The sequence below is a fragment of the Triturus cristatus genome, chromosome 6 (genome assembly GCF_964204655.1).
Source record: "Triturus cristatus chromosome 6, aTriCri1.1, whole genome shotgun sequence".
Taxonomy (NCBI): domain Eukaryota; kingdom Metazoa; phylum Chordata; class Amphibia; order Caudata; family Salamandridae; genus Triturus; species Triturus cristatus.
In genome coordinates this window covers 1,320,419,335-1,320,440,763 of record NC_140589.1, presented here as the reverse complement: position 1 = coordinate 1,320,440,763, position 21,429 = coordinate 1,320,419,335, and positions in this window count along the sequence as shown.

Below are 21,429 nucleotides of genomic sequence, written 5' to 3'. Positions count from 1 at the left end.
GGGAAGAGTGTCCTTCGCCCCAGGCACCGCTGCCCCCGTCCCCCCTTCTGCCATCAGTGCTGAGTCTGTGGACCTTTTGCACCAGCTGTGTGTAGGCCAGACAGCTCTCCTCAATGCATTCATAGACCCCAAAAAAATTGGCACAGGTGGTTGCTTTCATGGAGGGCATACATTCCGACGTGGGGTGGGCTGCACTGGACTGTCCAGTCTTTGCCCTCCACAGTGACGGCAGCCCTTCAACTGGCACAATCTCGTAGCCCAGCTCCAGTCCCTTTGTCCACCCCCACGCCAGTGGCCACATCTGATGATAGTGACCACACTCCACAGACCTCAAGGTCACGATACAGCACACGTAGCACACAGCAGCAGCAGCAGCCCAAGCGGTCCAGGGTGCCAACACCATCCCCACAGAAAACTAAAGCCACCCCAGAGCGCAAAGGCAAAAGCAACTAAAGGCGACAGCAAGGGACATAAAGCCAAGAAGCAGGCCGCAGGCTCACATGCCTCAGAGCCATCCCCAGCCAAGGACTCTCCTGTCCCAAAAGCGTCTCGCAAAGACAGAGTGTTTCCATGCCCACTGAGAAGGTGGTTCCTGACAAGGGTACACATAAGAAGGGCTCAAAGGCAGATTCACCCACTACCTCAACTCCCATTCCAAGCCCACTGAAGCAGGGAAAGGAGGGCACTGTAGGGGGAATACCTGGGAAACAGGGGAATGTGGGGCAAAGGCAAGGGCAGGCAAAGCGTACAGCTGGATCCAGCGCGTCCCCAGAGGGAGGGCCAGTGTATGCATCTGATGCAGCTTTGGTGGATAGTGTGCCTGTTGCGTCCACACCACCTCCCACTAACCCCAAGACAGGGAAGACATTTAAAATCCCCAAGAAGTGGAAGGGCACCCCTCCACAATCTCCATCCCACACTGTGTCTCACGTCAGCATGACTCCACCTCCACGTGCCACTACACCACCTAGCAGCCCTCCGGCTTCCCAAGCCACTGATGCCTCTACCTCAGCTGGGCCTCTCTCTCCCCGGTCAAGTGCTCCAACTGTCCCCAAAACACAGCCAGCTCCCAGTCCAACTGACAGCCAAGTCTGAGTGGTTGTCACCCTCACACACCTGTCTCTCCCAGTGCCTGTACTGCCCATTGTTACACCCTGACTGTGTTGCTGACCATGGCAGGGTACAGTCACACACATTATCTGTGCAGCTTCTCATGGACTCACTCTGCACTTTGTCCTGCCCACTGGACTTGTCGTTCACTGCTCTGTGCCCCTTGCCTGTGCAGCTTCTCATGGTCTCACTCTGCACTTTGTCCTGCCCACTGGTCTTGTCATTCACTGCTATGTGGGAGTCGGCGAGACCACCAAGGGGGGGGGCCCTCACCCTGTACGAAGTAGCCGAGCGCCGCCGAGAGGTCTCCTGAGAGATCCTTCTCCTATCACGTACTAGCACAGTAACACCACCACACAGGACTCAAGGAGGTTGTCTCCAGACAAGCAATTCTTTATCAGCAATAAAAAGGTTACGAGGTCAATATTTACACGAAGGGATCGAGGGATCCACCAAAAGTCTCAGTGTCTCTTTGGAAGGGTAGGGGTAGCGGGACAGTCTTTGGCAGGAGTGCGGTACGAGGGTACCTGGGGCCCAGTTCTTATCCTCAAGCTGGAGGACCTCCGGATCTCGGAGGGGTCGAGCCGCGACGGCGTCAGCAGGGCTCCAGCGTACAGTTCGTGGAGAGCCGCGATCCAATCAGCAGGGCTCTCAAGATGGTTTCTGCTCAGCTCGAGCCGCGACGTCGTCAGCAGGGCTCCGAGGGAGGTTTCAGCGAGGTTGGGCCGCGACAGCGTCAGCAGGGCTCCGATGTTCCAGGTGGCTTCAAAGTGTTCACAAGAAGGAGCCGCGACGCAGTCAGCAGGGCTCGTGATGGTTCCGACAAGAGTTCTTCTCCGTAGGGTCAGCCGCGATTCAATCAGCAGGGCTCTCGACTCCGGGATACAACTGCCGATCTGTGGCGGGGTCGCTCCAGATATAAGTCTGGAGCCCTTTGATGTCCGGACCCAGGTGCCCGGGGGGGGGCGGAGAGGCCGGGTGGAGGTGGCCAGACGCCCAGCAGGAGAGGCGCCAGGCCCAAGGGAGTTGCAGGGCGATCACACCTCGAGAGGGGAGGACAGTTGGGGGTCCCATCGATACTGTCCTCCGCCGGGGGCGATGAATGGTTCCTGCGGCCCCCCCCCCGGCCAGTTCGTGGTGCCTCGATGTCGGGGCTTCGCTGGGGTCGAGGCCGGGTTGAGTGGGGTCGCGTTGGCTGGTGCACAGAGTCACGTGGATGCCAACAAGATGGCGGAGCCACGAGGGGTATGCGACCTCGTGCAGCTCAGGATGAAGGGCCTCGGTGCAGTTCAGAAGGGTGGCCCGTGAAGGCCGGGGCGGGGAACGGGCACAATCCACGGGGGTAAGGACCACGCCACGAGGCCGGGTCCAACAGTGCCCCGTGCCTGTGCACTTTGTCCTGCCCACTGGACTTGTCGTTCACTGCTGTGTTCCCCTTGCCTGTGCAGCTTCTCATGGACATACTCTGCACCCTGGACTGGCCACTGCCCTTGCTGTTTTCCCCTTGCCTGTGCAGCTTCTCATGGACTCACTCTGCACTTTGTCCTGCCAACAGGACTTGTCGTTCACTGCTGTTTTACCCTTGCCTGTGCAGCTTCTCATGGACATACTCTGCATCCTGGAATGGCACTGGCCTTGCTGTTTCCCCTTGCCTGTGCAGCTTCTCATGGACATACTCTGCACCGTGGACTGGCCACTGGCCTTGCTGTATTCCTCTTGCCTGTGCTGCTTCTCATGGACATACTGTGCATTTTGTGCCTTGCTCTTCTCTAATCTTGGTGCCTATCTGTGCAATATGTGAATAAAGACAGTTGCTGCTGTTGTCAGTTTTGTCAGTGTCCTTACTAAATAAAGTTTTTTCTGTGTGTATATGGTTTACTGTGCCACATGCTCTGTGTGCCACTTCAACTTTGCCAATGGCTTGTCTCACTTATTCTATTTTTACAGGGGTGATAGGGACTCCAGTCCTTCCTGACTCTGATACTTGTGAGTGCAATGATGTTGTTTTTAGATGACATACCGTTTCATATTCATTCTTTGTTCATGTTGGCTATATTGTACACATGTCTGGTTTGGGGGCACTGCCAGCACATAGTGGGATTCTATCCACAGGATTGCAGGCAGGCTGGCCAGGGCCATCATGTATGTGTGTTCTTGCTTTCATGTGTGCCCAGCAGTGTATGTGAATGCTCATTTTGTGATGGTCAGTCATCCTAGTCACATTGGTTACTTTCAATGTGTGCATTTGGGTGGTCAAGAAGTGTGCAGTGTGAACGGGGTGACTTTGTTGGGAGTGTTGATGTGTGTGTGCCCCTGCAATGTCAACTACACACGTGTCACCCATGAGTTGGTTGCCTGTTGTTTGTATTGTTCAGCCCTGTGATTGTGATTGTGTGCACATGTGTGAGTTGTATGTTGTGCACTGTGCAGTGTGTTGGTGTGTCCTTGCAGTTCTGGCTGACTCCTACTTGTTGTTTTTGGCAATTGTGAGTATGCAGAGTGTGTGACTGGCAATTTAGTGTGGTATTTTGTTGATCAGCCATGTGTCTTGATACTGTTTGTACTCACTGTGCAGACCTGCTTATCCACGCTGACATTGTGGGTGTGTTTTTTCATGCATTGCTGTCACATGGTGCTTTATTGCCTCCAGTATGGCATGTTGTGTGTGGTGTCATACCATCCCCTATCTGTGCTTCAGATGCCTACCCATTGTGAGTCTGCACTCCCTCTATTTGTGTATGGTACACTCCTGCCATGTCCACTACTGACGTGCACAACACTTCACTTTGAAGTCAGCTGTCCCCTTTGTTTGCCTGTGTGTGTGCCTCCCGATCACTTCAATTGTGCTTTGTGGTGCAGATCTTTGCCCAGGAGCAATGTGCCACTCAGGACATTTTCCCAATTGGTTATATGTGATGTTCTTGCACTGTTTAGCAGTCATGGTTGCTCATATGCAGTTCAACTGTTTGTGCTGCCCAGTCCTCTGGTCAAGTTGTTTCCACTTTTGTGTCCCAGACTTGTGCATCTGTGGGTGTATGTGTGTATACTGAGGTACTGCTTGACTTCCTGAGTGTGATGTTGTCAGTGTGCTGTTTTGATTGTTGTTGTGGGTGTTCATGGTGTGTCACTCATATCTGTGTGGGACTGATGTGTTTTGTGTGCACACGCTGCTTGTTGAGCATGCAGTGCTGTGGGTGTATGTTGCCTTGTCCTTGCCTGGTGTGCATCCCCTGATGTCCTGCTATGTGATATTTTGGCCTGTGCATCTGTAGTGTGTTTAATGTGGCTGTGTTGTTCTGTGATGGTGCACTTCTTGTCTGTGCTGTGGTATGTTGTCTGTGCATTGATCCTGACTGATGAGGTTGTGCACTCCTGTTCTGTCTGTGCCCCCATTGCCTTTCCACTGTTTTGCTGCACAGGTCATGTCTGGTCTTGTTGTGGTTCTGTGTGTGTTTTTGTTGAGGTATGTGTTTGGCTGTTGTTTTTGTGCAGACATTGGATCTGGCATCCCTGTGTGCGTGTGATGTTTGTGGATACCCCCAGGGAGCGTGATTGTTTGTCTGTGTATTGACCGGACATTATTGACACCCTTCTGTGTGTCTGACACTGGTGTTGTGTGCTGCAGGTGTGAGGGGGGATGTGTGGAGATTCCTACTTGTGTTTGACAGTCATGGAGTTTGTCAATGGGCCCTGTGGGTTGTGCTGCTGGCATACTCCTGTTGAGTAATTGTATACATATGTGTGGCTGTTCACAGTTTGACTTCAGGGCCTTCCTTTCATCCCTGTGCCTATTCATGTGTTGCCTTGCTGTCTCCCTGAGTTGTTGCACTGAGGGGACTGTGGTTTGACTTCACTCACTGTGCCAGCCATGTATGCTTTGATGGTCTGAGGGTGTTGTTCTCTGTTCCTTATCTTGCATGTGATGTACACATGCTTGGTGGTTATCTCCTTAGCCTTCCATTTGTGTGCACCTCACTTTGGCCTTCCTATATGTTGTGCTCTATTGCTGGTGGCATGTGGTATGTGTCTGTGGCTGTGTGTCAGTGTGGGGTATGTCTGTGTGACTTGTCAGGCTGTGTGTCCAGTGGAATGGTTGTTCATTATCTGTGTGTGTTCCTTTATGATTGGACTCAGTTTTCTTGCCATGTGTGTGGTGTTGTAGTGGTGTGTGGGTTGCCCTGGGCCTGTGCTTCTGTGCTATATGTTCCTCTGCAGCCACTCCTGCTGTGGCTCTCACTAGTTGTTTGTTGTGTGGTGCAGGGTGTGGATTCACCTAGCTTGTTGTTGTGCATGGGGGTGCACAGGAGATGTACATGGCATGTCCCTTCATGTTGGGGTGGGTCTAGTGTGTGGAGGGTGGAATTTAGGCCATGTGATTTTTGTTCACTGCCCATGCCTGGCCCTGCCTTCTGCATTGTGTGCATGGTTTCCCACGTCTTCACCGCTGCGGTGAGGTGCCCGGGACATTACTTCATGATCGTGGTAGATTGGTGACCTAGATGCGGAGGGGTGATTTGGTGCCAGGTAGGACATGTGTGGGTACACTTATGGATGTGTTCCTGTCCCCACCAGTGTGTCTGGTGTGGACAGGGACCCTGTATCAGCCCATGAGTTGTGTGCTGTGGTTGTGTGCGGGATTGTGTTATTGCATACCTGCGGCGGCGTCCGTGACGGTCCATGATTTGCTGGTGATGTATTAGGTTCAGCACTGGGAAGACAAGTAGAGCTGGATCCAAGGCGGTCGGGGCTGGGTGGAAGGGACCAGGAATCTGGTATCACGCTCTGCTGTCGAGCTTCCGCCGTCTCTGGTTGGGCAGTTTCTCCGCTGCGGTGCATCTGGCTGTTTGGGGCATCCTGATTTGTAAGGCGGACCAGACGTCATTCCGCATGGTGGTGAGTCTCCATTGGCTCCGACTGCCGTGGTGGTGTGCACACTTTGATGGCGGTTTGCATCGCACCGCGGCGGACGGGAAATGGGCTATATTTGGCCATGCTATTTTGGCGGCCATGAGGACCGCTGCTGGCGTGTAGAAAAAAGCATTTTCTGCCACCGCCAGCACCGCGGTGGTGCCACCGCCCACCATCCTAATGGGCCCCTATGTTTTTAATTTATTTCTAAACACCAACAATAGTCATTAAATAACACAAATTATTTTTACTAGATACAAATAAACTTTCAACAAAGGATTTCAGGCTAAAATGATAACAGGAAATAATCACACTCCACATAAACAATTTTTAAGAAGGGTTGAATACTTAATGGATGATATTTACAATTCCCACTCCAATCTAAACCTATTAGTGGAAGGTGTTGGACACTAAAGGGGTGATATTCACTATTCACACCCGATTTAAACCAAATTGGGGAAAGTGTTGGACACTAAAAAGGGTGACATTTACTATCCCCACTCCAATCTATACCAATTTAGGAAAGGTGTTGGACACTGAAGGGATGACAAATGCTATCCCCACTTCAATCTAAACCAATTTGGAGAAGGTGTTGTACACTAAAAGGGTGACATTTACTATCCCCACTTCAGTCTAAACCAATTTGAAGAAGGAGATGGACAGTATAGGGGTGACATTTACTATTCCCACTCCAATATATACCAATTTAGGGACTCCGCTGGACACTATTGGGGTGACATTTACTATTTTCACTCCAATCTAAACCAATTTGAGGAGGGTGTTGAGTACTAAAAGGCTGACATTTTCTTTTCCCAAATCAAATTCATACCAATGTAGAGAAGGTGTGGGACACCAAACGGGTGACACTCCAATCCATACTAGTTTGGGGAAGGTGTTGAACACTAAATGGATAACATTTACTATTCCTACTCCAATACTGTCCAATTGGGACCAATTTCGGCAAGGTGTTGAACACTAAAGGGGTGGCATATACTATTACCACTCCAATCCATACCAATTTGGGGAAGGTGTTGGACAATAAATGGGTGACAATAACTATTCCCAATTCAAATGCATACCAATTTGGAGAAGGTGTTGGACACTAAAGGTAAGACATTTACTATTCCCACTCCAATATAGCTCAATTGTCGAAGGTGTTGGACACTAAAGGGGTGACAATTACGATTCCCAATTCAAATTTATAACAATTTGGAGAAGGTGTTGGACATTATAGGGGTGACATTCACTATTTCCACTCTAACCAAAACCAATGTAAAGAAGGTGGTGGACACTAAAAGGGTGACATTTACTGTTCCCAATTCAAAATTTTACCAAGTTGGAGACAGTATTGGACACTAACGGGTCGATTCCGATCCTGGAAAAACCGGGTACGAACCGTCGGTCGGAGCGTTTTCTCCGTCCGACACGTACCCGGGAAAAAAACATTACAAGAATGCAAGTACGATTCGCACGGAAACACCATTTCCGTACGAATCGTACAAAACACTGACCCACGAAAAAATACATACCAATGTGATCCGAGACAGCGCCGACGTGACGTTGGGACGCGTTCAGGCTGCGTTTCACGACCCAGGAAGTACGATCCGCACCGACGTCACCCCGCACGGATTAAATTCTCCGGCTGCCAAAAACTGCCGGGAAATCAGGACGACGCGCACAAGGAGCACCTGTACGCGACGGACATCCATGGACCCGAACCTACGTGTCATCCCAGCACTCATAGCAGTCCACCGACGCAGATGCCGCAGAAGGTCAGAACAACAGCCAGGGGCAAAGGGGGGGCAGGGGCAGGACACATAACCCCCACCCAAGTCACAAATCACACATGCCCTGGACATACCTGACCTGCAGGACCTGGTCACCTCGAGGGGGTGGGGGCGTGTCGAGCAACGCAAGCGTCCGCCACAACGGAAGTGGATGTTGACGCGAACCGGCAACACAACAATACCGGTACGTACCGTACCCACGCCTTAAGAGCGTGGGTACGGGTCGTACCACGCCCACCCCTACGTCACCCCAACAATGGCGGTACGGCCCATACCCACGTTCTGAAGGCCTGGGTACGGGCCGTACCAGCATTGTTGGGGTGACGGTGCAGACCCCAATGGGGTGCCGTAGGGGTACGCACCGTACCCAGCCCTTCCGAGCGTGGGTACGGGTCGTACCACGCGTACCCCTACATCACCCCAACAATGCTGGTACGGCCCGTACCCAGGCCTCCAGAATGTGGGTACGGGCCGTACTGCCATTGTTGGGGTGACGTAGGGGTGAGCGTGGTACGACCCGTACCCACGCTCCTAAGGCATGGGTACGGTATGTACCCAGGCCTGCAGATCATGGGTACAGGAATGTATGGAGCATACCCCCACCCGTGTATGAATGGAGCGTACCCACACCCGTGTAGGAATGGAGCGTACCCACACCGTGTATGAATGGAGCGTTCCCACACCCCACCAGTGTATGTACGGAGCGTACCCCCACCCGTGTATGAATGGAGCGCACCCACACCCCACCAGTGTATGTACAGAGCGTACCCCCACCCGTGTATGAATGGAGCGTACCCACACCCCACCAGTGTATGTACAGAGCGTACCCCCACCCGTGTATGAATGGAGCGTACCCACACCCGTGTATGTCCCGAGCGTACATAGGAGGGGAGGGTGCCTATCACTCCCAGCAGTGCCCAGACACATGAGGGGTGGGTGCCTATCACTCCCAGCAGTGCCCAGACACAGGAGGGGTGGGTGCAGAGTCCTCCCAGCAGTGCCCAGACACAGGAGGGGTGGGTGCAGAGTCCTCCCAGCAGTGCCCAGACATAGGAGGGGTGGGAGCAGAGTCCTCCCAGCAGTGCCCAGACACAGGAGGGGTGGGTGCAGAGTCCTCCCAGCAGTGCCCAGACATAGGAGGGGTGGGTGCCTATCAGTCCCAGCAGTGCCCAGACACAGGAGGGGTGGGTGCAGAGTCCTCCCAGCAGTGCCCAGACATAGGAGGGGTGGGTGCCTATCACTCCCAGCAGTGCCCAGACATAGGAGGGGTGGGTGCAGAGTCCTCCCAGCAGTGCCCAGACATAGGAGGGGTGGGTGCAGAGTCCTCCCAGCAGTGCCCAGACATAGGAGGGGTGGGTGCAGAGTCCTCCCAGCAGTGCCCAGACACAGGAGGGGTGGGTGCAGAGTCCTCCCAGCAGTGCCCAGACATAGGAGGGGTGGGTGCCTATCACTCCCAGCAGTGCCCAGACACAGGAGGGGTGGGTGCAGAGTCCTCCCAGCAGTGCCCAGACATAGGAGGGGTGTGTGCCTATCACTCCCAGCAGTGCCCAGACACAGGAGGGGTGGGTGCAGAGTCCTCCCAGCAGAGCCCAGACATAGGAGGGGTGGGTGCCTATCACTCCCAGCAGTGCCCAGACACAGGAGGGGTAGGTGCAGAGTCCTCCCAGCAGTGCCCAGATATAGGAGGGGTGGGTGCCTATCACTCCCAGCAGTGCCCAGACACAGGACGGGTGGGTGCAGAGTCCTCACAGCAGTGCCCATGGAAAGAAAAGGGTGCAGTACCCACAGATACAATGCCCACAATTGTCAGTCCGGTGCTCAAAGACCCTGCAGAACACGTAACATGTGTGCGAGGCTGGGAGTACACACATGCATAGTGTGTAAAAGGAAACATGTCCACATGAAGTAACTTCAATATACTTCACACACAAGTACAGTGACCACCAAGGATGCCACAAATGATGCAGGTGGAGACATTGCCCAGCATGCATGGCCAAAGTAGAACGGATCCGTCACACACCAAGGATATGTAGACACAGCTCATCACAACATTTAGGAAACACCCTGCAGGGAAGATGTCAGGGTCCACAGAGGAAGGAACACACCTTGGGACAATGTCACCATGCAGTAAGAGCATACATGAACAAAGTTATTTCGCAAATACCTTGTGATGGCACACAGATACCAGGGTCCATCCCATGAGCAGCACACTACTACATTTGCCAGACACCTAACACATTATCCCCACCCCAAACATGGAGCAGCACCACCAACAGCAATACCAGAAAAGCAGTAGTGTGCAAAGGGAAAAAACCATAGCTTTATTCAGCATGAAAAAAATAATTGTTATTTAAAGTTGAATATGTACAAGGCCCATAGGGCAGTCCATAGTCCAATTCCTGGTGGGGGACACATAGGGACGCGTGTCCCCTAGCTTGCCTGCACAGTTAATACCTCCTTTGCTTCCACGGGGGGGGGGCATCATGTGGGGGGGAAGGACCAGGCAACGCAGGGACAGGAGGGGCAAGGGTAGGTGTTGTGGGTGCAGGGACGGAGGACTCCACCACAGGGGGTGGGGCAGCGCCAAAGGTGGAGGTGAGAATGGCGCTGCACACGGTTGCAAGGTCCTCCAGCGTCTCCCCTGCACCCGAAGGAACCACAGGCCCCAAGGAGGGGGGGTGTCGGAGGGATGGGTTGCAGCGCTACTGGGGAAGGGTGTGTACAGTGGGGGGGACTCAACTACCCTGACCGGGGACTCCTTCGACCGCTTGCGGGGTGGTGTCACACTGGGGCTCAGGGACAGAGCGGCCATGAAGGATTCTTTAGTGGAATCCTCGCCAGGAGAGCTGAGGGGAGTGGATTTGGAGGTAGTGGGTTGTGATGAATGTGGACTCCCACTGTGGCTGCGTGTCTTCCGTTTATCCCCCGACCCAGTGGGTGTGCCTACTTCACCCTGTGTGTGCGTGACAGGAGGTGTGCGCTTGGCCTTCCCTGGTGGTGTGGTGCCTGTGTCTGGTGGGGTGCGTGCATGGGTACGTCTGGGTGTGCTTTGGACAGGCATGGGAGTGGGAAGTGTGGATGGTGCAGGGGTAGGGGGGGACGTAGCGCTGCAGGAGACCCACTGCTGCAGTCAGTGTCGAGTCAATGGACCTCAGCAACTGACATTGGTCAGACTGCGCAGCTAAGATGCCCTCCATGTATGCCTCCATCTGGGTGAGTACTCGTGTGTGGCCATGGAAGATATTAAGCATCGCAGTCTGACCAACCTGCAACTGGCGCAGGATGTCCACAGACTCGGCATTGGCGGCAGCAGTGGAGACAGGGGCAGGGGGTGCGGTGCCTGGCAAGAAGGAGACACGTGGTGACCTAGCACGGCGGGAAGGGACCAGAGCAAGTGGGAGGCCAGTGATGGGAATCGAGGGGGCGGGTAGAGATCGAGTGCTGCTGTCAGCTGTGGGAGCAGCCTCCGCCCCCTCTGGGAGATCAGCCTCGGACCCGTCAGCGTCATAGTCGGCGGTGTTACTGGACAGGTCCTCCGCCTCACTCCCCTCGGCCTCCGTGCCACTTGATGCACCAGACAAGACAGCACTGCTGCCACTGGTGCCTGCTCCCTCCTCACGGTCCATGCCAGTGTCTCCCTCGGAGTCCCCCGACGATGCTGTGGGCAAGGTGGAGAGACAGGAAATAATCAGACACCTGTATACATATGTCACGTGAGTCAAATCTACATAGGTCACAGTGCATAGCCTGAAAAGCAACATGAGTAACATCTACAACACAAGGTACATAAGTAGGCCCTGCAACATACAGCTGGTTGACCCACCATGCCACTGAGAAACAATGGAGAGCATGACCCAACAGAAAATTACTTGATATCAAATAGGACAGAGGAGCCAGGCTCTGGGGACAATCGTGCACAACATCTGTACCACACTGCGTTGACAAAAAAGGGATGAGCAGGAACCATGTCTATTAACTTTTTGCACATGCTGCAAAGCTAATACATTAAAACATGCACAACATGACTGGGTCACTGCACCTTGAGTGTATGTCCAGACAAACATCACACACAGGCCAGACCTAGCAGGGAGACTTCAGATTTGGACATGTAGGCCTTGCCCGCACAAAGCACCCCCTACCTGAGACAATGTGATTGAGACAGAGGAAGTACTTACACCTCTTACCCTGGGATAAAAACACATGGCCTGCACTAAATCCTGATTGTACACAAACTACCCCTGGTGCGCCTGTCCACATATATCATTGACAATCAACCATCATCAGATTGTCGTTCCAAGACACACAGGCACTGCCCACTGTGAGTATGCACAAGCAAAATTGGGTCACACTGTACAGTGGACACATGTAGCTCAGTTTACGTCAATACAGATGAGGCCAGGGTACAATGCCACAGAGCCCAACCTATGCCGAAGACACAGAGAATGTCCGCATTGTTGGATGACACACATGATACCTAGGAAAAGGTGCCCCAGGGCACGGTAGTGGCCACACACCTCCATGGTCCTGGATGGATATGGCTGCAACTGAAGCAACCGTCCCTGCACTATGCATTACTTCCACTCATGCACATCATGTCAGAGGGCACAACATTGGACATGCATGCTGGAAGGCAGTACACTTTAAAGACACACTCCTATGTTGGGACTCAGCATCAGTGCCAACTGACATGGACCCCACAATGACTGAACTGGCCAGGGCACAGCCAAGGTCCCAAAACCTGTTACACTCCACCCCCACACACGATGCTGCAAGCATTGGGCACTTGGTTTAACTGACAGCCTAGATTACCTTGTGCAAGAGTGACTACACACAGACCAGGGAACACATGGCAAGGAGGGGAAGGGAGGAAGAACAGCACCGGTTTACTTTGGGGAACTGGTTATGCACTGCACATGTAAACCCTGGCAGTGTATCCATGCAACTGCGCACTTCCAAAAGCTGGTGACACACAACAAACACACATGTACCTACCCCCTTCCTGCTGCTGCTTCTCCTGTAAGCGCCTATCCAAGTCGGGGAAGACCACCGCCAGCACACGCTTATGGATGTGGGTCAGACGCCGGCGCCCACGGTTCTTCCGGCTCTCAGGTGAGTCCCCCAGCAGGACCCGTGCAATCCTCCTCGTCCAGCACCGGATATCCTGCCAGCGTTTCCTCACCTGGGCTAGGTGCCGCTTCCGACCCTCTGTATTCCTCACGGCACTGACGGCTTGCTTCCATATCTCCCCCTTGGCATGGACGCCTACCTGTGAGGATGCAAAAGTGAGAATACTTTAATTCACCTGAGCAATGACACAGAGACACACATATTAACAATTTGTCTTCTTTGAACAGGCCATGGTATGCAGGCAACTCATTGCACATTTGTCATAGGGTCATAATCCACTGTGGAAGGCAAAATGCACTACGTGGCATTGAAAGCACACAGGTGGCATGAGGGGGGCCACACAATCAATGATCCTGGATCACACTGTGCATCACAAGCTACACAAGGATTATGTACAGCACCTCAAAGCAGTCCCATGCCCCAGCCCACTGACGCTACCTCAGCAGAGTACACAGACACACACAGGCACAGGACAATCATCTGCCATTGCCAACTGCGGTTACAAACCTCACTCTGCCCATGTGCCACTAGACTGGGGGGTGTCACAGGTGTGGGGCTGGCTCAGCACGGCAGTCACACAGCACTGCTCCCTGCTCACATCACATGGGCAGGGTATATCCATCCCTCATGCAGCTGGTGTGCAACACTCCCCATATGCACTCACCCACATGACAGGGGACTTACACACACACCAATGTCTAGGGGACGAACACATCATTTGGACACTCACAGCACAGGTACACTAAACAAACACACATCTATGGGTACTGTCACCTGTCACACTGGGGGGACCACAGAATCACATCAGGACTGTAGCAACAACATTCCCAGGAGGAGTAGCCAGGCAGAATGTGGCATGCACCATGCATTGATTGTCACAGTAAGCACTATGCAAGTGAGGAGTGGACACAGGGACTACAGCATGCTCTGCATGGGAGACATGAGGCCATCCCCACCCTGGGACCCACTCGAAACAACATTGCATGTCTGTCACACAGGGCCACAATGCCAGAAGTCACAGTCACAAAAAAGGGGCACAGTCTAAGCTAGTGGAGTCTGCACTCACCTGCTCCCCTGGTCGACCATACAGCATGGTGTACTGTGGGAGGATCACATCCACCAACGCCATATTCTCCTCCATGGTGAATGGCTGGGCCCTCTCCACAGACCTGGACATGGTGCCAGAGGAATCACGAGCAGCAGCAGTGTTGTGGAATGAAAGGATGTGCAGGCAAGTGCTCTCTCATGGGACCTGGCTGCCTTATATCTGCCTTGCTGGCCTGTTTCATTTACAGGAGTACAGAGTGATTGGTCAGTCACATTAGCATCCTACGTTTCCTCCAATCCCTTTAAACCTACCCCAGTGAGTGGCTTTGCATGGTTTAAAAATTGAGCATGATGTCAAGTCAACAACCACTTTGCAACAAAGTATATTGTTTCAAACCGACTTCTACTGGCCACCTGATGCAATAATTCAAACTTTAAACTCGGTCTCCATGACAACCAGCATGCATTTAGGCCCTTATACTTGTCCCTCATGTGTCCCCTATGTTATATCAATATTTACACACAGGTACGGTCCGTTCCATGGCCCTAGGGCACCCCAAATGCAGTGATACGGACCGTACACGCGTGTGTAGGGTCCCTATCACTATGGGAGTGCTGGCGTATGTGTACGCCACAGTGATACGGACCGTACACGCGTGTGTAGGGTCGGTCCGTATCACTGTGGCGTACGCATACGCCAGCACTCCCATAGTGATAGGGACCCTACACACACGTGTACGGTCCGTATCACTATGGCGTACGCATACGCCAGCACTCCCATAGTGATAGGGACCCTACACACGCGTGTACGGTCCGTATCACTGTGGCGTACGCATACGCCAGCACTCCCATAGTGATAGGGACCCTACACACGCGTGTACGGTCCGTATCACTGTGGCGTACGCATACGCCAGCACTCCCATAGTGATAGGGACCCTACACATGCGTGTACGGTCCGTATCACTGTGGCGTACGCATACGCCAGCACTCCCATAGTGATAGGGACCCTACACACGCGTGTACGGTCCATATCACTGTGGCGTACGCATACGCCAGCACTCCCATAGTGATTGGGACCCTACACACGCCCTCAGAGCGTATGTACGGTGCGTTTCACACCTGACAGTGGTGACAGGCGGCACACAAAAAGGAATTGAGCTGTCATACTTGGCCAAGGCTGGACATCAAGGCATTGTCTGTGCAGTACTATATGTGTCGGGCACAGGTGGGTCAGGCTGTGATGTGGCACTATACTCCTGAGGTGTGAAGCTAATAAAAGTATGATGAGCTGTGTACACATGTTATGTGTGATGGTGCCCTATGTGCCACACATCCCCTTCACTCCTTTGACATGTGTGCATGTAGTACAGACTTGTTGAGCCATGCGTCACTGGCATGGCACAGTCACCGACACCCGCAACTGTCCCCTGATGCCAGGTACACGGAATATTACCCCTGACATGTGAATGCCCGCATTGCACGCTGAAACTATGTCATGTGTGTGTCATGTGTTCCCATAGGTTTGCTGTAGGTGTTTGGTCAAATGCATCTGCAGTTGCTGCAACCAACATGTGTCTGTGTGTAGATGGCCATGGCACACTGTTACGCACACCAGCCCACATGTGTAATCCGACGTAAGGTGTGTATGTATGCATCGGCACGGAGTTTCAAAACAAGGACATATCTGCATACTCTCAATCTATGTGTGATCAGTCTTGACATGTACTCCTTCATGGCAAGGTGTGTGGTCTGTCCTTTTTATATGACATGTGACCTGTGCCTCTAGTGTTCCGCAACCTGTCTGTACAATAAACATCCTTCTTCTGCACATGTGTGGATGTCTGTAACTCCTGTAATGCGTCGGCCTGTTCACTTACACTGGCCCACAGCTAGTTTCATGGCATGGCATATTGAGGTTGAGAATCAACGTTAGTAGCTGGCTCTTGGTAGGAGTGTCACCTGCCTGGCATACGTGTCCAGGGCATATTGCACAGACCTGACTCTGTATGTAGCATATGTGTATTGCCTGTTGAACACGTGCTCAGTACATTGACATTGGTGGTGTACTGGACTCACTCTTCATTGTCCCTTCTAATTCACTGCAGGGCTCCGCCTCTCCCTCGACCAATTCCGGACTTGGCTGACCTGAGGGAACATGACTGTATACGCCACTACCGCTTTCCCCAACATTTGATTGAGGACTTGACGACACGGCTGGCACCACACCTCCAACCGCTACACAGGTATCCTACTGCACTGACACCCAAGATGAAGGTGATGGCAGCCCTACATTTCTTTGCCACGGGTACCTTTCAACATACCATTGCTCATGTTGGTGGCATGTCCCAAACCATGTTCAGCCGTCTTCTGCATGATTTTTAGAGGCCATGTTGGATCACCTGGATGAGTTCATAAAATTCCCAACTCCTGAGCAGTTGACAGGTGTCAAGCGTGAGTTCTATGCCCTGGGAGGGATGCCCCATGTCATTGGGTCCATAGATGGAACACATGTGGCTTTGGTACCACCACAGGCACAGGAGGTAGCGTATAGGAACCGCAAGCATTACCACTCCATTAATGCCCTTGTGTTGTGTCTTGCCAACATGGTGATTTCACATGTCTGTGCTTGTTTTCCAGGATCAGCACACGATGCCTACATCATGAGGCGTAGCAGGGTGCCTGAAATGATGCTGCAGCTGCGCAACGCATGAACATGTATTGTTGGTGGGTATACTCTGGCAGTCCTGTATTTAACGTCATCTTCCTGTCTTACTGCTTCTCCTGACCCACTTTTGTCCATGATGTTTCCATGTAGGGGACGCTGGCTATCCCAACATGCCATGGCTGATCACGCCTCTCCGCAACCCCAGCACGGCTGCCGATCACCTCTTCAACAACGCCCATGGGCGGACCAGGCGAGTGATAGAGAGGACGTTTGGCCTCCTGAAGAGCCGATTCCGTTGCCTCCACAAGACCGGTGGCGCACTCCCATATGCACCGGTGAAGGTCTGCAAGATCTTCCTCGTGTGCTGCATGCTGCACAACATGGCAGTGGAGAAAGCTGTGCCACTCATCCTGGATCCGGATGAGCAGGACCATCCACCAGTGGAGGATGAAGGGCTTGGTCACGAGGCAAGTGATGTGGAGGAGGAGGAGGAAGAGGACATCCGGAGTCGGCTCATACGCAACTTCTTTGCTTAGTGGTGAGTTCCAGTGTCTGAGTGTGCACGCATTGGGCCGTGTGTGGCATGTGTTGCAATGTGTGTGTCCATCTGCATGTCTGCCAAGTGAGTCAGAGGTGTGTTTGGATGTGTCACTCGAGTGATGGTGCAATGGAAGAATGTTTTTCCAGAGTCATCATTGTCACCTAGCATGTTGACAACCATATACGTGTCGAGTACATGCACATGCATGCGGATGTGCTTCTTTTTGCTGACTTCTGGTGTGTCTCTCATCCACAGGTCCTTGCGCATGTTGTCTGCTGGTAGCATTGTTGTGCTCCTGCTATTCCTCATGAACACAGCAACATGTGCAGAATCAGCGTTACATGCACGGACAAGTTTGAAAATCTCCTTAGGGTAAGGGATGCAGCACGGCTTTTTGGGTGTGGTATTTGTTTTGAATAAGTGTGCACTGCTCCTGTTCATGTTTGGTTACTTTACATACATGTAGAATCACCATGGGGCACATGACATGGAGCTGAATTCACCTGAATTGATGGTCAGACTTGGTGACAGACAGTCATCTGTCATGGGATTGTGGATTGTGATGAAGCCATCAATGTGTGTAACACTGCCCTCGGTAACATACGGGTTGCACCGGGTTGACATGGTGTGTGAATTCCCCATTAGGGGCTCAATGGTGTATTGCAGCCTCTCCGTGAGCAGCAGGGAGTGTTTAGCTGTAACCCGTCACTTGTGTGCGAGTTCTATGGATTTCCAGCATCTGTGGTGCAAAGGGGGGTGCCAGTGTTGGTCCCACATGTTCATCCACATGACCTGTGTATGTGTTGACAGAGTTGCATTAGCATTCCGACACACATGACTAATAAAGGTGTCCCTCTGCCTCCAAGGTGCCTCATCTCTGTCAATGGTGGTCTGTTGCCACTGTGCATGCGGCATGTCTGGCATTGTTCTCAGAGATGGTGCATATGAGTCTATGTGTAGAGTAGCAAGATGCAAGCTGTTTGTCAGGGATTAGAATCTGTATTGTGCATGATGTCCATGGCTGTGTAGGTATTGTGGCATGTCAGTATCCACGATGGCCACTGTGCTGCATGTGCATCCAGTGTGTGTGTGTGTGCCATGTTGAACCAGACATTCCTTCCTTGATATACACCTTTTGCATAGTTCCTTCCTGAGATCCTTGTCTTTGTGTGCAACTTGTGGCATTGTTTTCTTGACATGGCGCATGCTGCTGCAGGCCCTGCAGCAAGGGCACCCAGTGTCCACGCAAACGAGCTGGTGTTCATCATGGATTGCTTGCTGACATGTGCTATGCTGATCAGCAGCATCTGTGCCTCATGCTGCAGCACACTCTGCATTATGCACAAGATCCCCAGTTCCATCCACCTCAAGGCAAGAGAGAGACCATCCCCCAGGTCAACTACGACATCCGTGTCTAATCCAACCCTGCACTCTACGGACATGTGCGTTACAACTCCCATGATACTTGTCCACATCCAGGGTGCATCTGCACAGCTCTGCTTCTACATCCGGCGACCAGGCCACATCAACGTCCAACAGAGATGGGGGGAATGGATCACTGCCAGCTGCAGGATGACCTTCTCAATCCACGCACACACTCAGGATGCAGCCCACAACCACAACACGACCTTGTGGCACTGTGATCCAACACCCCATTGTGCCATCTCCATGCATCCAACCTTGGCCCGCCCACCATTCTCCACATCCACCTGACTCAAGCATGCAGGACATGGTTCTGCCACGTGTCTACACATACCTGGGAGTAGCACCCCAGGACATTCCACATGATCCCTGACCTCTGCGCATTACTGTTGCTCTTCTAAATAGGTCTGTAGGCACAGTTGTGCGGGCACCCCCTCAGCTGGTTGGGCCCATCACGGATGTGTATGGTGGTCCATGTCTGTATTGGATGATACATTGTGACCCATGTGTGTCCTGTGCCAGACTCAGACCCCAGGGTATGGATGGTTGAAGTTACTTCTGAAATCAGGCATGGTTTGACTTTACAACACACACATGTAGTGGAATAATGCAAAATGACGGCATCATCTTGTGATTGTGATGATTTTTATTTGTGGTGGGGCACGTGTTTGGGGGGATGACAAGAGGTGCTTGGTGGGAGTGTAGAATCCAAAGTTCACAGGGGGAGTTGATATCCTTGCCATTGAAAGTCATCAGAGTCTATGCCACAGTCTTTGTCAACATTGGTCAGACAGTGACCAGCAAGGCCATGCGGCAGAGAATGTCATTTGCTGATGTGCTGCTGTTGGGCCAGAGGGCCAGGTGCCAGGCCAGGTGACCTGGGAGATGGTGATGTTCCGCTGGATCTCACGGTCTTTTGCGTGGACGACCCACCCTCCTGCGGGGACCCTCAGAAGCAGGCCGTGACGATGCTTGTGATGCTCCGTCGGATGAATCCTCCTCCTCCTGATCCCTCCCTGTGGGTGGTGATGTTCTTCGCCTGGGTGCACAGGGAGGGTTGCCCATGTTTTCGGCAATCCGATGGAGTACACGGGTCATGTCCGTTTGCACCGCCACGAGCTCAGCCAGTCTTGCCTCCATCTGTCCTTGGTGTCGCTGTTGACTGGCATGTTGCTCGGCCTGCAGGGTCTTCATCTCCTCGAGGGTGGACACAACCTGGCTGATGCCCCTGGTGTCACGCCGGTGTGAGTCGAGGATGTTGCTGATGTGTGACATTACCGGTTCCTGAGCCAACTGGTCAGGTTCGCGCCTCCGCCGTCCTCCACTCCCACCACCCCTGCCCACTTGCGCCTGGCCTGCCGTTGTGGGCACATCGGGTCTCCGGGACCCCTGAGGGATGGCATTTGCGGTGTCGCCTGCCTCCTCCTGGGTGCCCAGAGAACCTTGTCCCTCCTGGACAGACTGGCTGTGTTGTTGTGTGCGGGCAGGGCTCCTGGGTGTCTCCTGGGATGTGGCAGGAATGGGGGGGTGGTTGGCACAGTTCTACCTGACGCAGGTGCTGCAGGTGGTTGGACACCAGAGGGGCCAGGTTGGTCTGGGTCATCCACGGAGTGGTGAGAGTCGTCGCTGCCGGTGGGGTCCTCTTCACGCAGAGCCTGGTCCTGTGAGTCTTCCCCCCCAGTGTTGGGGGGAGATCGACGACGTTGACCTGTGTGTGAGAGAGACAATGTTAATTGTGTTACATGTGACATCCATGTTTCATTCATTTTTGAGTTGGCACAGTTCCTCTGGGTGGTTGGATTTGGCTTGCATTCCTCTCACAGTGCACTTGTGCATGGGTATGTCCCTTGGCCACAGCTTTCGACACTTTACCTATGTGTGACACAATCTTAGTTGATGCATCTTTTTGGAATGCAGTCAGCAGTGTAGTGAGCGGGCGTAGCAAGCCATGCAGAGCCGCCTTACGTGTTGCACTGTACGTGGCCAAATGGTGTTTTTTCCATGCTATTTGAGAATGCAGGTAGGTAACTTAAGCATTTGTGACAGGGTTCTGACAAACACAGTGGGTGGGCATACTGGGTGTAAGGTTAGGTTTGTGCCTGCAGCACGGATGTACTCGTGCACAGATTGACACATGGGCCAGTGTTTATCAAAGGTTAAAGGGGGGTTCACGCACTGCCAAACCTTGTCTACATGCACACAGTCCACCTGCTGACGAGCGGACATGGCCACACCACCCAAGGGTGATTTGGTCTCCCTCTGTCTCCCTTTCTCCCTCCCTCTGTCAGCCTCCTCCCACTGTCCGTCTCCCTTTCTCCCTCCCTCTGTCACCCTCCTCCCACTGTCTGTCTCCCTTTCTCCCTCCCTCTGTCACCCTCCTCCCACTGTCCGTCTCCCTCTGTCTCCCTTTCTCCCTCCCTCTGTCAGCCTCCTCCCTCTGTCCGTCTCCATTTCTCCCTCCCTCTGTCACCCTCCTCCCACTGTCCGTCTCCCCCTGTCTCCCTTTCTCCCTCCCTCTGTCAGCCTCCTCCCACTGTCCGTCTCCTTTCTCTCTCCCTCTGTCACCCTCCTCCCACTGTCCGTCTCCCTCTGTCTCCCTTTCTCCCTCCCTCTGTCAGCCTCCTCCCTCTGTCCGTCTCCCTTTCTCCCTCCCTCTGTCACCCTCCTCCCACTGTCTGTCTCCCTCTGTCTCCCTTTCTCCCTCCCTCTGTCAGCCTCCTCCCACTGTCCGTCTCCCTTTCTCCCTCCCTCTGTCACCCTCCTCCCACTGTCTGTCTCCCTCTGTCTCCCTTTCTCCCTCCCTCTGTCAGCCTCCTCCCTCT